The sequence below is a fragment of the Nothoprocta perdicaria genome, unplaced genomic scaffold (assembly GCF_003342845.1).
Source record: "Nothoprocta perdicaria isolate Ctin4 unplaced genomic scaffold, notPer1 scaffold_34, whole genome shotgun sequence".
Classification (NCBI taxonomy): Eukaryota; Metazoa; Chordata; class Aves; order Tinamiformes; family Tinamidae; genus Nothoprocta; species Nothoprocta perdicaria.
Genome location: NW_020455577.1, coordinates 3,155,670 through 3,170,031, shown reverse-complemented (window position 1 = coordinate 3,170,031; position 14,362 = coordinate 3,155,670). Strand labels below are relative to the sequence as shown.

Below are 14,362 nucleotides of genomic sequence, written 5' to 3'. Positions count from 1 at the left end.
GGATGGAAATAGGAACTCAACTGCARTTTCCTGGGACTCAGAGGGGGAAAAAGGCAAAAAGAATATGATAAATTGGCAGCAGAAAGGGATTGAGAAACACAGAAAAGGAGACTAAACCTCACTCTGCCTTTCCCACCCAAATCATCTTTGCTCTCAACAGATGTTTGTGGGCCAATGACCACTTTCAACTTGCACCTTCTGCTGGAAAAATAAATTAGGAGTCCAGTTTAATTTTATCAATAGAAAGTTTAAAGTGGTCACTGGAGCACAAAGTGCTTTTCAAAGGGCAGTTAAGCTCAACAAGGACAAGGAGGAGGATGTTGGGATAGCCAAGAGAGTACAGACAGATTAAAAACATTAAGGGCGCATCTATTTTCAACAATAAAGATAAGGCTTTTATAGCTTTTTCTGCAATCCCCTACCTTTTTGTTGTAAAGGTTTTTTTTTTTCAAGACAAAATAGACTACTTACAAACACTCTCACCAGGGTATTTTGCATGTGTGTGGTGGGGGACTGTTTGTTTTATTTTAAACTTAAGCAGAAAATAAACTAGACATGTGCTCTATGAGCACACAGGATTATGCTTTGCCTGTGCTGTAAGTCGTTGGATCCAGTACAAGAAGCTTTGTACTAGAGTGGCTTTTGCTATGCTAAACATTTAAACCATGTAGCCAATTCCTCAAAGTCTCAGTTGATGCTGTTTTTAGAGCTTTACAGGGTTGGGTCAATAGCATATTTGTTCCGAGTGGTTGTTCCTAGATAACAGCAACAAAAATCCAAAACTTCTGTTTACATCATTTAGCATGCCTAAAGGCTTAGCTGAAGACACTAAAAGCCATAAAAAAAGAAAAAACAAGCATAAAGTGTTTAAGAAGGGTCTGTACTGTTGAAAATAAGAACTTACCCTACCAAAAGGCAAAAAAGGATTCTTTGCCAACCCTGGACGCAAACCAATTTTGTTTTTCAACTGGAGCAGTAAAAGGGTTTCAGGGTGTTTCCTCTTGTCCCCAAGGCTCGGCTGCACCAGACCGCACGCCACGGTGAGCACCAAAGGGGCAGGTCTTGGGAGCCCTACGCGAGGGCCTTTGTTTACCCGCGCGCACAGAGGGTGACGGGCAGCGGGAGCGRGGCCGTTCCAGCCGCCCCTGTGAAAATCTTGTTTTCCAGCTCTGCTAGGCAGGGGTTACACTCGCTGTTTATTCAAGCGCCCCTCAAATACTTTAACTACTAATGCTAATACTTAAGCAGATTTCACCCAACATGTACAGACAGGCATGAAGCCTGAATGTGTTTTCAAATTGCATTTGTGCAACTTCTGTGAAAGACTAACGGTATTTTTAGGAATAAAGCAGAAGCACAATCTCTCTACTGTGTCGAACTACATAAGTTACTGAGTCTTTGTTCACAACCCTCATAGGTTTGCATACTGAATTTTCAGAAGAAAGACCACACAGGAATACCAAAACACACTTAAAACACAGGAAAATGCTATCAGATAGTCATTTACTTCCTTAAGTTCTCAGAAATCACTTCTAGCTGAATGCAGTCTGTGTTTAGTTAGTACCCAGCACTGTGAGATACAGGGCATTTAAAATGTCTTCCCCCCCTCCCACCCCTCACGTTTCCAGGTAGCAGGTAGAGACAAGTTCTTGATGCTTAACCTGGAAAGAGGCAGAGAACAAGCAGCACCTTCCCAAGGACAACGTGTCTCCCTTTGAGGGCCCAGGGCAGGCGCCTCAAGCTCTCTGCTCAAGTTGTGTGCAGTGCAGTCCTATGAACGTATGAAGGGACATCTCAGATATCACCATCACCACATTTTACAAGGCTCTAAGTATTAGCCACTAAGTTTAAGGGTTAAATAACTTGCCATTAGTCAGAAGTAACCTTGTGTAGCAAGAACATGATTATTTCATTTTGGTAATTCTTGCAATCCGTTTGCATAGCATCCCAGGAAGAGGAGGAGAGGATATTAGTGCCAGTTGTTACTGCACCGGGCTCTGCCACAGTCAGATACAGGCACACAGAGAATACCCAAGCCAAGCTGTGCTTAAGCAGATTTTTATTTCTGCATCAAGGAACCTTTATAAATATAAGCCAAAATAAAAATTAAAAAGCAATAAACATGTTTTTAAATTTGCAGCTATATAGTCACTGTGAAGACAAAACCCATTCATACCCCACATTACTGGCATGAGGCCCAAAGCAAAGAAAAAAAGAAAAACTATACAAACTATCTGGAATTAGTCCATAGGTACCATATAAGATGAAGATTCTCATTCACTTATTCTGCAACAGCTTTGGTTGATTTTAATTTATTTTAAACCAAGAGGATTAAGAGGCACGAAAGACCAGGCAAGTCAAAAGTAATCATCCCCTTCAGCTGCTAAAAACTGCAAGCTATTGTCCAAGACTTGATTACAGTAGAATTCAGACTAATACCTCTTATTCATATTGAATATTTTTCTTTCCATTTTTATGCTGACTTCCATCCCAACAAAATTCAGATCCTTTGCTAGCATTCCAGCCTCAAAATATTAAGCCTTCATTTCCATGAGATCAACATTTAGTCTTATTTCTCAAATAAGATTTTAAGATAAAGGAGTATATATTGAAATAACACCAGTCTTGCTACCTAGGATAGCTACATACAAGCTTCAAATAAAAGCTAAGCAAAATATAAAACTGTTTTGCAAGTATTGGTCTTAGACTCCACATGCTCACACAGGAACAGGGCAGCATGAAGACAAACTCGCAGATCTTCACACATAACCTGGATTTCTCRGCTAAGCAAAGGGTACCTGTTTAAGGTATCACAAGAAGTGGGAGGGCAAGAAATTACCTTCAAAGGCAGCAATGACTACAGAGTATAGCTAACACAACCTCGTGTGCTTTAGGTCAAGCTGATCACAAGGCTCTTAATCTTTACCCCAGCTATTGCTTAAAGTTCCTTACATGTTTTGGGGTATGGGTCACACACAACCTATGCTAACATTTTGACTTCCATTCTCGAAAAAGTTATATTACTGCTAAATATTAAACTCTAAGCATAGTGTCAGTAGGTGAGCACTGGTTCATGGATATTAATGTAAAAAACAGTTACCATACACCATGTCCTGATCTAAAGAGCAGATGTTTGCATATGATTTATGGACACTGAAATATGTGCATATCTTCCATAAATAGTAATGTGTTCCAGCAACAAAAAGTGAAATTGTAGTCCAAAAAGACTGGGAAAGTGCAGACAGTATTAAAATTTATTTGCCCATTTCTTGTCTTTAAATTAAAAGACAAAGTTAACAGGTCCAGAGCTGCAACCTTATATGCTGGAAAAGCTCTTACAATTGCAAACAGGACTAAAAACCTGAAGTAATATGCACATAAATTGCATAGTCAGGCAAAGCAGCCCAGATATAAAATCCTGCTTAGAAAAAGAAAAAAATGTAATTGTGGTTTTCTAAATATAATAGTCAAGTAATACTTGTAGTGTATGAGGTACAATAAGTTTAACGCAGTAAGCAAAAAGGCAGTGCTATCTTGGGTATTTTTACATTAAATTTTGTTTTGGAAGTGTCTTTAATATCTAGTTTTAATAAATCACTAGCCAGGCARCATTCTAATGGGCAAAGCATTCCCTTAGACTCTGCAATTAAATTATTTCTGAAGGTGCAATCAAATATTTGATTGAATTGATATCACCAGTACTCCTCACATATGAGCTGCTGCTAAATTAGCTCGGCTAATCAGCATCCCTTCTCTTTGACATGTTGTAGACATGTAATATTATCTGATGGGTTTAGTTTCAAAAGCACAGTCATCTTTTTCACACCAGACTCGCTCAGAAAGCTTGTCAGAGGCTAGAAACAGATGAACTAGCACATTTGGGGACGTACTTGGTTTGGAGTGAGCAGAATTTTGAGAAGACTCCACAAAATGCAGACTGTTTGTAGGTCAATCTGCATGCATGCCACCATGCTTTCATTTGGTTTAAAAGGGATCTTGTGGTTATTATTTCACTTCAGAATGCTTTTTTGGTATGTCCACTCCTACTTCACTGGCAATCATGAGAATAGTTCTGCATAACTTGAGATTTCTTCACACCACAATGTAAGGAAAAGCAACCCTACAGAATGCAGCATTTAAACAAGGCAAGCACCATGTTCCCTTCTGCCTCRGGCTGGCAGGCACTAGCACTTCAAGATGTTGCACAGCTGCTGCTCTTCTCTAGAGACAGCTGTACTCCTGTAAATGGGAAAATATTCCCTAATGCATCTTCTTCCAGGAGAAGTTTAYAAAGATGTTACCATGTTTCCATAGGTTGAAGACAGAATGAAAACATTGTGATTGTCTGGTTGATTTCTCTAGAAACAATTACAGTCAATCCTGTGCTGCACACACCGCGCCAACAACTGGAGTGCGTGTTTGCAGAGCACTGCGGCAGCCACAGGACTGTGCACGCTGTGATCCAAAACAGCAGCTCCCTGTTCTTGCTGTTTGTACCTCAAGGTGGTCACCAAAAAGCACACTCTTCATTTTGTCCAATGAAGCCTTTTTTCTTTCAGCGTATAGCGTGCRGACATGCAAGACTAGCTTGAAGTTCTAATACAGTCAGCTGGATTTAATTCCTTTAGTAGAAGCACATCATAATGTCAATGCTTAACAAGATTTATTATCGTGGTTAATTTATTGCAGGTACCTGAAGATTTGGCATTGAAGGATACTTTAATCAGAGATGAAAAATAAAAAGGATACTAAAAACTAATGACTGATCCTTCTACTTCACTTTTTTTCCAGATGAACCTCCAGATGCCAGCTGGTGTAAAGGCAGATTCCAGTGACGTCAAGGAAGCTGTGTCATTTTACACTGGCTGAGAATCTGATCCCAAGTGCGCTAGTGCCATTTTTAGACACTGCCACTGGAATTCACTTTTGTGACAAAATTACAAATACATCCAGCCTCACTGCATTTCTTCCTGTCCCCAAGCGTGTAACTGGAAACTTGCTGACAGACTGTGGCAGAGGGCAAGTGGGAGATGAAATTAATGCAWGCAGCCTACAACTGTGCCTCCAAGATAACTTGGCAGTATCAGCATTAATACCATTGTTCCGGTGTCTCTTTTTGAAAAATGAGTATTTGCCTTCRAAAGGTCTTATTCCCCCTCCCAGGAAAAATTTAATGTCAGGAAAASAAAAAGATGTTAAGTATCTACCACCGAAGTTTGCTAACATACTATTCTGACCATGTACAACTGTATACATTATTCTAATGCATCATTAGGGAAATGATCTAAGAGTTGGGAAATTCAATAAACCCCAACCTGAGATCTGTTAATTCAGTTACATATTTGTTCCCGAAGGATTGCACTGCCAGAGGATTAGCAAGGCTGCTTCACACACACACAGAGTGATGCCACCAGCAGAGCCAGACCTGTGTAACATCTGCCATCTCCACACAAAAATATCCACGAGCGCTTGTGTGGGGAAGGAAGAAAGGGAGAAGGAAGAAGTGGGGCACTAAGCAGGGCAGAAGAGTTCCTTACGGCTCCAGCCACCATTCCTAGGCCGGCAAAGGGAGCTTTTATTCTTGTTTTATACACAGCAGCTGTTAAGCATGTGTACCATATGACAAAATCTAGTTGCCAGTATTAACCAGTATAATGAAGCTGAACAGTTGCYTTTTGATTTGAGATATATAGAAATCAAAGCAGGAGCTAGCTAATTAGAACAAAAGATGCAGCTTGCCTAGTAGTGAGGTAATTGTTTGTGTGTGCAGAACACCACCCATATCTTCCATTTAGGTCAGGCCATCAAGAGGAGGAAAAGAACTGAAGACTGAAGATGAGATGCTCTATTTCACACAATTGCCCTCTGGAAGGGCAGGCAAAAGCAGTCACTTAAATTAGGTACAGGTCATCAGACAAGATACCTTATCTATTCATAAGACAGGCAACTCCAGCAGTCCAAATCCCTATGGCCTTTATGGCAACACAATGAACTACTTCCTCATGTGCCTCTGTCAATTCACATTAGATTCCCGGGTTTATTTTATTTTTTTGTTTTAATTTTTTAAAGTGATATTTCATGTACACTATGACTCTGTAGCTCATAGCCAGGGAAGTGCTCTGGTTTATTTATGACCTACTAACCTTAAATTAAAAGATAAAAAAATATTTAAAAAATCCAGTCTGAATGTTCTCATAAGCCTGCAGATCTGAAATAAAACTTAAAATAAAGCTGGCATTTGTAACACAGCTAGCTAAGCCCAGTGGGGGGATAAAAAATGAAAACCAGATGACAGAAGATGAAAGCATTTTTACCCGGCACAACCTGCACACATCAGGGCTGTAACACAGAATTACTTATTTTGTGCTCTGGACAAGTCTTCATCCCCTTTAACACAGACTGGGCAACCAAGATGTACTGAGGTTTTTCCACTAGGAGTGCAGGRAGGGGGAACGTAACAGTAAGCAGTGAAAATAACTTGAAAGCGCTTCACCCAGCCGTAACATCAGCACAGCTCCCCTCCTTCCCTACACCCATCGCAAAGGGCCAGGCTTCAGGCCCCGTACTGAGATATGAAGTGGCAGAGGGAAGCAGGGTGTAAGAGCATACAAATAACACTAAAAGAAGTGTCTTACAGAAGCAGGCCTATAACAAGGAGAATGGTAAACACGAGTGACCTTAAACCATCAAGTCTATTCATTTGGCTAGAACAATGTTGAACACATGCAGATAAGTACAAAAGACTATTGAGCTCAAGAGCCTTATTCTCTCATCGTTCATGCTGGTGTAACCCAGAACTCCTTCCCTAACATCCATGGGGTTCCTGTGCTCAAGCCAGTACAAACAAATGGAAAATGCAGCTCGAGGGTTAACGCATTCATGGGCAGCAGCTATCCCGTGCTGCTGCGTCAGCAGAGGAGCTCGCCGCCACACTGCTTTGAAGTCCCACACATTCATAATCACAGCAGCATTCCTACACAAAATAGGCCTAATCTACCAGAGATGTGTTTCATCCCATTCATGTCTAGCTCTCCAGTAGCAGATATGAGTGACTTGCTGTCCTTTAGATTCATTTGACAGAAAACAGTTAAGCTAAACAAGAAAAATATCTACCAAGCAATTAGTTGAAAGAAACAGCTAGGTGCTTGTCATGACATTTCTTTGTCGAGTTTACCCAAGCAGCACACTTATAAATTGCATGCGGTCTTTAGGTTCTGGCTCCCTTTGTGCTCCTTAAGAAAGAGCATTTGTTTTATGTTAAAATAAAGTTATAAAAAACAGAGCATTAAATACTTTACCAAAAGACAAGGTAGTTTTATAAGTAGCAGTTCATGGAAGCCAATGAACCAGTCAGTCTGAGTGCTGTGAGGCACATACAGCCCCAAGGAAAAGCACTCAGACCAAGCGGCTTCAGGAGCCCGATCTCTTCTGCAAAAGAAGCTGGCTCACAATTGCACATAAGCACAGTAAATTTCTAGGCTGTCACCCTTGCCCTCTAATCTGTTCTCTAAAATCTTCACCCACTCCCAGTGAAGACACATCTTTTCAATAAGATGAAAACTGCAGCACGCTACATTTACTTGAGGCTTTTCCCCTTTTAGAAAAGGGGCAAATTGGAGAGTTGGCAAAATTGGAAATCGGTGTTGTGCTATCTTGGAAGTTTAAGAATGAGCCTTTCACTTTGTGATGATTCATTTCTTGATACCAACAGCATGCTGCCACTTAAGATAAAAAAGAGAATGAATTTGTATCAAACCTTGACATAAGCTCATTTTTCTCCCTTCTGAAAACTATTGTAGCAGGTCCTGCACGCATGACATTGAAAGACAAACAAGTTCTTCTGTCCCTATGAAGTTTATGAAGAAATCAAGTCTTAAAAGCAAGTGTTTTTTCATCAATTCTAAACAAGGTTAATTCCAACTGAACCACATCAACAGAAGACATTTTATGTCAATTGGGCAACACTGATTCATAATCTCTTTGCCAGCTTTGATAAATAGTGGGATTTTTTGTTTTTATTTGCCAACACAAAATTCATTCTGATAAAACAGACCATATTAAACCATTTCTGCCGGGATGCCCAACCTATATAGTTAAAACCTGAATAAATATCTTTTCTTTCCATAGATAAGAAGCTTGGAAAACTGCCAGCTTCCTGCCTGAAGACTGAAATAGGATGGGCAGAGAAGGGTATTGGTGTCGGTAAGAGAACAACGACAGAAATTGCATCATCTGTGCGATTAAAATCACTGTGTCAATTTTGATCTTCCCCCCCTCCTTTCAGACATTTAAGGATGCTGTCAAGTCAATGGAGTTCTCTTGTAGTGGTTGCTTCAGTGAACATTCAACGCTGTCGGTGAGTTTGGAATTAAAGTGAAAACCATCGACCGTTGATTGTACCCTCCAGCTAACCATCCTCCTCCTTACTTCATGCTTTCAGGCCTTACCACCGAAGATAACAACCTACCCAGCACACGAGGCCTCCCCCTCACCTTGCCAAGCTTTACACAAAAGGTCACAATCAACATTCATTGCTGTCGGTGGGTTTAACTATGTGGACAAGCTCACTGAACAATGAATGCAACTGTGGCCCCACATTTTACAGTTGCCGATAAGAGGAACATCATCTCTGAGAGCCATAGCGAGAAGCACGTTCTTATAGCTTGGTATTTTCTGGTTGAAAAGTAGTTGAGAATGTTCACTTTTTTTGTCTATTGTTTTTAAGGGTGCTTAAGTCAGGCGGCTGGGGAATAGGGGATGAAAAAAGCTGCCTTTTTCTGAAGCAGTGTCGTCCCCAGAGCTCAGGCTCGTCAAGCCACCAGAATGTACAAGCAGTATGTATGTGGAAATCAATGCTATCGGGGGAATTGTTTGTGTACCTGCATTCCTGAGGACTCTGAATACAGGAAGGAAAGATATTTAACATCATCTTAGCTTAGTATATATAAGCTTAGTATACAAACTCCGCTGTCTTGTCAAGATAAACGTACCAACAGGAGACAATTCAAAGATATAGATAAAATATTATAGCAGAAAAAGCAGAAAAAGGATTGGTTTCACATTAAGCTTAAGGATTTAATAAACACTATCAAACAACATTATTGGACTTGCCTCTTTTTTGTGTTAAACAATAAACCAGGAATAAAGAACTGTCTTTCTGGTAGTAACTATAACAGACTGTAGTTAAACCGTAAAACTTAGTATAAGCTTTGGGTACCCAAGTCACATGCTCAGAATTTGATAGCAATATAACAACAAAGGTTTAATTAAAAAGCACACTACTCTGTCTTTATTTCCTTACCCCACACATACATACAGGACAATTGTAAATTTCTAACACCATGTAGGTCTCCAAGGTAAGTTTTGCCTTTAGATTTAGTTGCAAGTCAAATATTCCAGAGAAGGCACAACTTCCTAAAGTTCAGTAATCACAGGTCATTTTTATTGTTCCTCCTTGTAAAAGAGACGTCCATTAGCAATTGTTTGAGAAAAGCCTGAGGATCTTTTATAAATAATAAGCTACACAATGGTTCTCTTAACCACTGTACTTGCTAAACAGATATAAAACATCAAATCTATCACAGAAAGATACATCCATCCATACTTGGTTCTTCAACTTTGTATTAGCAGTCTAATTATATGATAAATATATATTTCAGTTATAAAGGTCTCTTGAATACCATGCAAGTCTGATTTTATTTGAAGCTGCATTCCTGGACGAGGGGGAGAGAAATCAGTTCCTCAGAGATAACCACACTGACGTGAAACTGAATTAATCCCGTGTTTGGGCACTCCGCAAGATTCATGGTTGGGGATTTGTTTGTTTTTAACTCCAAAATATTCAGGACAACACCATCCAGGTTTCTGCTGCTTGCAGGATGTTATTGCTGCCAGAGGCGCAGAGTTCAATGCTAACAGGAAGGGCACTATGGATGTATGAATTCTCAGTGACACTGTTTAGAGATAAGCCTGTATCTTTATGTTTACTCATTCCTACAGAAATGGGAACTTAGAATATAAAACTGAGTCCTGCTTTTAATATGGGCTTTACTTATTTGCAATATTTATTTCAGTGGTAAGTCACCTAGAAGGTAACTTTCAAACTAAGCTGTAGCTAGGATGTTCTGACAAGAATATTCACCAAGATTGAATACTGCAAGCTAGAATAGATGAAATTCTGTTTCTGCAATGCATTGTTTAATGCAAGCTACAGAGGTACTATGCATTTATAACAGACAGGAGACTTACCAGAAGACAAGACAGTAGAATTTGACAGCACAGGAAAGAACTGGCATCCTGGCAGGCAATCACCTGCAGGCACAGGAGAACACTAGGAACCATTCCAGCTGTAACTGGGAATGGTTAAATGATAGTTGTGTAGACACACCAGTTGCAGTGCAGAGAGAAAATAAAGTCATTTATAACCTTTCSTACAATTAACAGTTCTCAGTATAAACAGGCTACACAAGTGCTTTCCCCACTAAGGGATTTCTACCTTAATTTTATTTCCTACACTCACTAAATACTAAGTAGCAACAACTCACCTGCTAGTGGAGAACCATGAAGAAACCTCAGACAGCACCAACCTAGCCACAGCCAGTACACACCCAATTAATGGCAAAACACAGATTTTCACCCAGACTACATGTTTTTATGCATTCCTACAGAACAAGCTCTCAGCTCAAATAGTATCTAGCATAAATTACTAGTAATCTTTCAATGATATCATCTTTTCATACCAAGATAGAGAACTGAAAACCTGCTTCTCGAGGCAGGACTCTCACTTGCGGCATGACACAGCATTACCCAACAGCCCACMGGAGCATCTGCCTTGTGCTGTAAGGCCACAGTACAATCCCTAGAAAGTAACTGTAGCTGTAAAACACTGAGGAAAGGTTTCGTGATCATTTCTGTRTTTTTTGATGGTTAATAGCACATGTATGTACTGATACCACCTCCCATAGGCCACAGTGATGTTGCATAAAATGTCTCCTCAGTGCCATCGTAAATAATTCACTCATTTTTAGGTCAAGCACATCAAAGTTCCAGTGGAAGCAATGGACCTTGGCACAGCAAGAGCAGTAGTTCTACAAGAAGGAGGGAGAGGAGAAGGAATACGCCTGTCACATGAGAGTGGGGCAAATCTTCCTCAAGAAGTGTCCTCAGTACTGAGCTTGGAAACAGGGGCGGGTGGTACTGAGGGGTTGCTAGAAGTCAAGAGCCTGTCTCGTTACCTATAAGTAACCATGCTTCCCCTCCGCCCCCCCTCCCCCCCCCAGCAACTTCTGGAATAAGAAAAAAACAAAACATATAAAAAGAGTTTCTGCATCAAGTTTGTATCATCTGCTTCACTGGTCTTGCATTTTAAACTGTAAGCCATAAGGATGTCTATGATGGAAATTGTCTGTGCTATACAGGACTACGGCATGAAGAACCAGTTAATCTCACTTTTTGGTGCAGCCTGACAGCGCCAAGAAGGAGCTAATGCTAACATTTTTCCTTTACAGATTGCAGAGTGCTATTCAGTATGAGTTTAATACAGAAATAGTCTATAGTTAAACTGGAAGCAGTATCTAAACCTCACATCCCAATCCTATGTCTTTCAGAAAAAGAGACAAACTTGTAATCTAGACTTTCTCCCCTCCACATGAACACAGTTTCTTTTTCCTATTGCATTTATGTTTATCTTTGTTGCTTCGCAGAATTACTATGTAGACTTAATTTTTAAGAATTTACACAATGGGATGTACTATATTATAGTTTTTTTCAAGTTAATTTGTACATCTTGCCCTTTCTTTTACTTAAAGCCTTATATAATTTTGTCTAACTTTTCATTTTTTTAGCCTTCCTTTGCATCCTCCTTAGGCACAAATGCCAGAAATGCAGACCGCATTCCAATCAGCCCTGCCAAGGCTAGCTGAAATAGTCTGATGTCTCCTTACTTTACAGGCAAGTACTGATCCTTTTCAGCCAAAAATAGCATTTCTAATGGCACCACATAATTAACAGATTTATCTAACATTATTCCATAGATACACAGATGTCCATAAGTCCTTTACTACTTTGAAGTAGGTGATTTAATTCCTCTGAAATGCAGTCCTTGCCATTTATTGGTCATAGAGCAATTACTCCAAAATATAGTTTATCCCCAAAATAAAACCTGTATTTCACTAACGTTTTGAAACAAAATCCACAGGAACATATATCAGTAGTCATGAACTCATAATTCAGTAAAAATAAAAGCTTGCCATTGTATTTCCTTTTCTCCCTCCCCTTTCATTCTTTATTTTTAATTAAAAGGAAAGACTACAAGGAGGCAATGGAAAGAACAAACATGAAACCAGCAAGTTTTTCATGAGCTAGAAAAAAGTTTCATCCCATACATAAGTGAGGARAGCTTTCGAGGTGCACAGACATAACAAGGGAATGCTTAAAACATTGTCCTTTTTTACAGTTCAGCAATACAGCAAATGGTACAGTTTTTTTAAAAAAAGAATTCAGTTAAAATTTAATAATTGGCCAATAAGAATTCTACTAAAGAGRCAGAACTATTTCACATTATTGTTGCCTTATTCTTTGTTCATGCAGCAGCCATAACACATAACGGCTCCTCTAAGTGACAAATTTGTCACCACAAGATCATTCTCTTACAAAATCCTTCCTGCAGTCCATATGAAGTCTATAAATTTCAAGATTTTCACGGCAGTATTAGAGTCCTCACTGCATAACAACTTGTAATCACAAATGGAAAATACAAGTGTGCTTAGCCCAAATATACATAAATGAAGTTTATACTTAAGAAATATTGGCCATGAGGAGGAAAATAGGACTAATATTCAAGCCACACCACTTAGAAAGAGCCACAGCTCTTAGTAAAAGAGGTGTTAGAAAATTGTAGCACTTCTGCAACATCTGTTGATTAACAGATTGCCTTTATATTGTCACTGGAATCATCAAATAATTTCTTCTAGGTCTGGATCTAAACTGGCATCAAAAATCTGGTGAAAGCTTCAGGTGCAGGATCTCTAATCCACACCACCACAGACTACAACAGAACTTTGTCAGATGATGCAAAGTAACCAGAAATAAAWCCCTAGCTCTGCAACTAGAACATACAGTAAAGATACATATGCTGACCTTTCCTGATTTTGATTCATAAGATACAGTTAAAATTACATCCAAGCTGGCACTAAAAATGTTGGCAGGACATCCAGGTAAATGTCAATTTTCAGCTATTATGATAGTCCCTTTTACACCACTTTATAGCTTACCACAATATACATATATTTTATATCTAGACTGCAGAAACTACAGTATAACAAACTACAGAATGACCTGTAGCAACAACAAGTTATCACAAAAAAAAATCATGTTAGGCCAATTGACTTGATGACTTTATTATTTAGTGGTTAAACAGTTAAAATATTTTATCATAGGCATTTTGTACCACTGAAATATTATTATTTTATATTTCTTCATATTAGCTACAAAGAGTTGAGTCCAGGTGGTTGCCCTCAAAAGTTAACACCATCTGATGTGTAAAACATTCCTAATTACCATAAAGTACACCCCATGCTAATTACTGTATTTGCCTCAAAACAGTGAGTCTTGAAAAGCCTCGAGTTCATGGTAATAGATTTAAGCTTAAATGCCATCCAGCCCAAGCGCCTYAGTACCAATACATTGCTAGTTACCATACTGACAGACACATTGAAGCTATCCAGCTGCTGTCCCGTCCCGCCCAGGGCACGAAGGCCACTAACTGCTGCTGAGCACTAACAGAACTAACTTTAAGACACATATTCAGGATATGACTGTAGGAGACAGATAAACAGCACTTAAAGAYCAGGAGGGAGCTGTGGTCTAGAGAAGAAAGACTTTGCAGCCCCCTCCGGAACATTGATTGTGTCCCTAAAACAATCACAGGAGATCATTACAGAAATTCAAGTGAGTGATGGTCTGATAACTAATTAATTCATAATCTCTGTTGGTTTTAGTCAACATAATTTTATCAAATTCAGTGGAACTATGCCAATTTATACAAGCTGAGGGCTTGGCAAGCCAACACGCAAGACAAATATAAAAGAAACATTGTCCTGCACATACTATACTAAAAAACTGCGTTCCGAGGTTGATGTCATTCCTTGGGGGGGAGGAACAAAAGCATGTGTACTCTGAAAAACACATGTTCCCACCTACACAGAGCACTTCTACCCACAGACAAGTCATGGGCGGCCCTGGAGGCACAACACTGAACGCCTCAGCTCCATACAGATTATGGCGTTACAGGTACACAGAAGTAGCTGCAGAACACAACAAGCAARAGTGTATTTCAGGGTAAAAATTTACACCCACATTATGA

The 14,362-nt window shown here is 39.5% G+C and overlaps 1 long non-coding RNA gene across 2 annotated transcripts in view; it reads left to right on the top strand.

Annotated features, from left to right (window-relative positions):
- Positions 1-9,054, top strand: part of LOC112951239 — a 29,916-nt gene extending 20,862 nt beyond the window's left edge. The window contains exons 2-4 of one of the 2 annotated variants that reach the window (XR_003250160.1): positions 8,128-8,202; positions 8,285-8,356; positions 8,441-9,054. This is a non-coding gene — a long non-coding RNA (uncharacterized LOC112951239). Of the gene's footprint in view, positions 1-8,034; positions 8,203-8,284; positions 8,357-8,440 lie in introns of those variants that run through there. The other variant, XR_003250159.1, reaches the window with a different exon arrangement.
- The last annotated feature ends 5,308 nt before the right edge of the window (positions 9,055-14,362 follow it).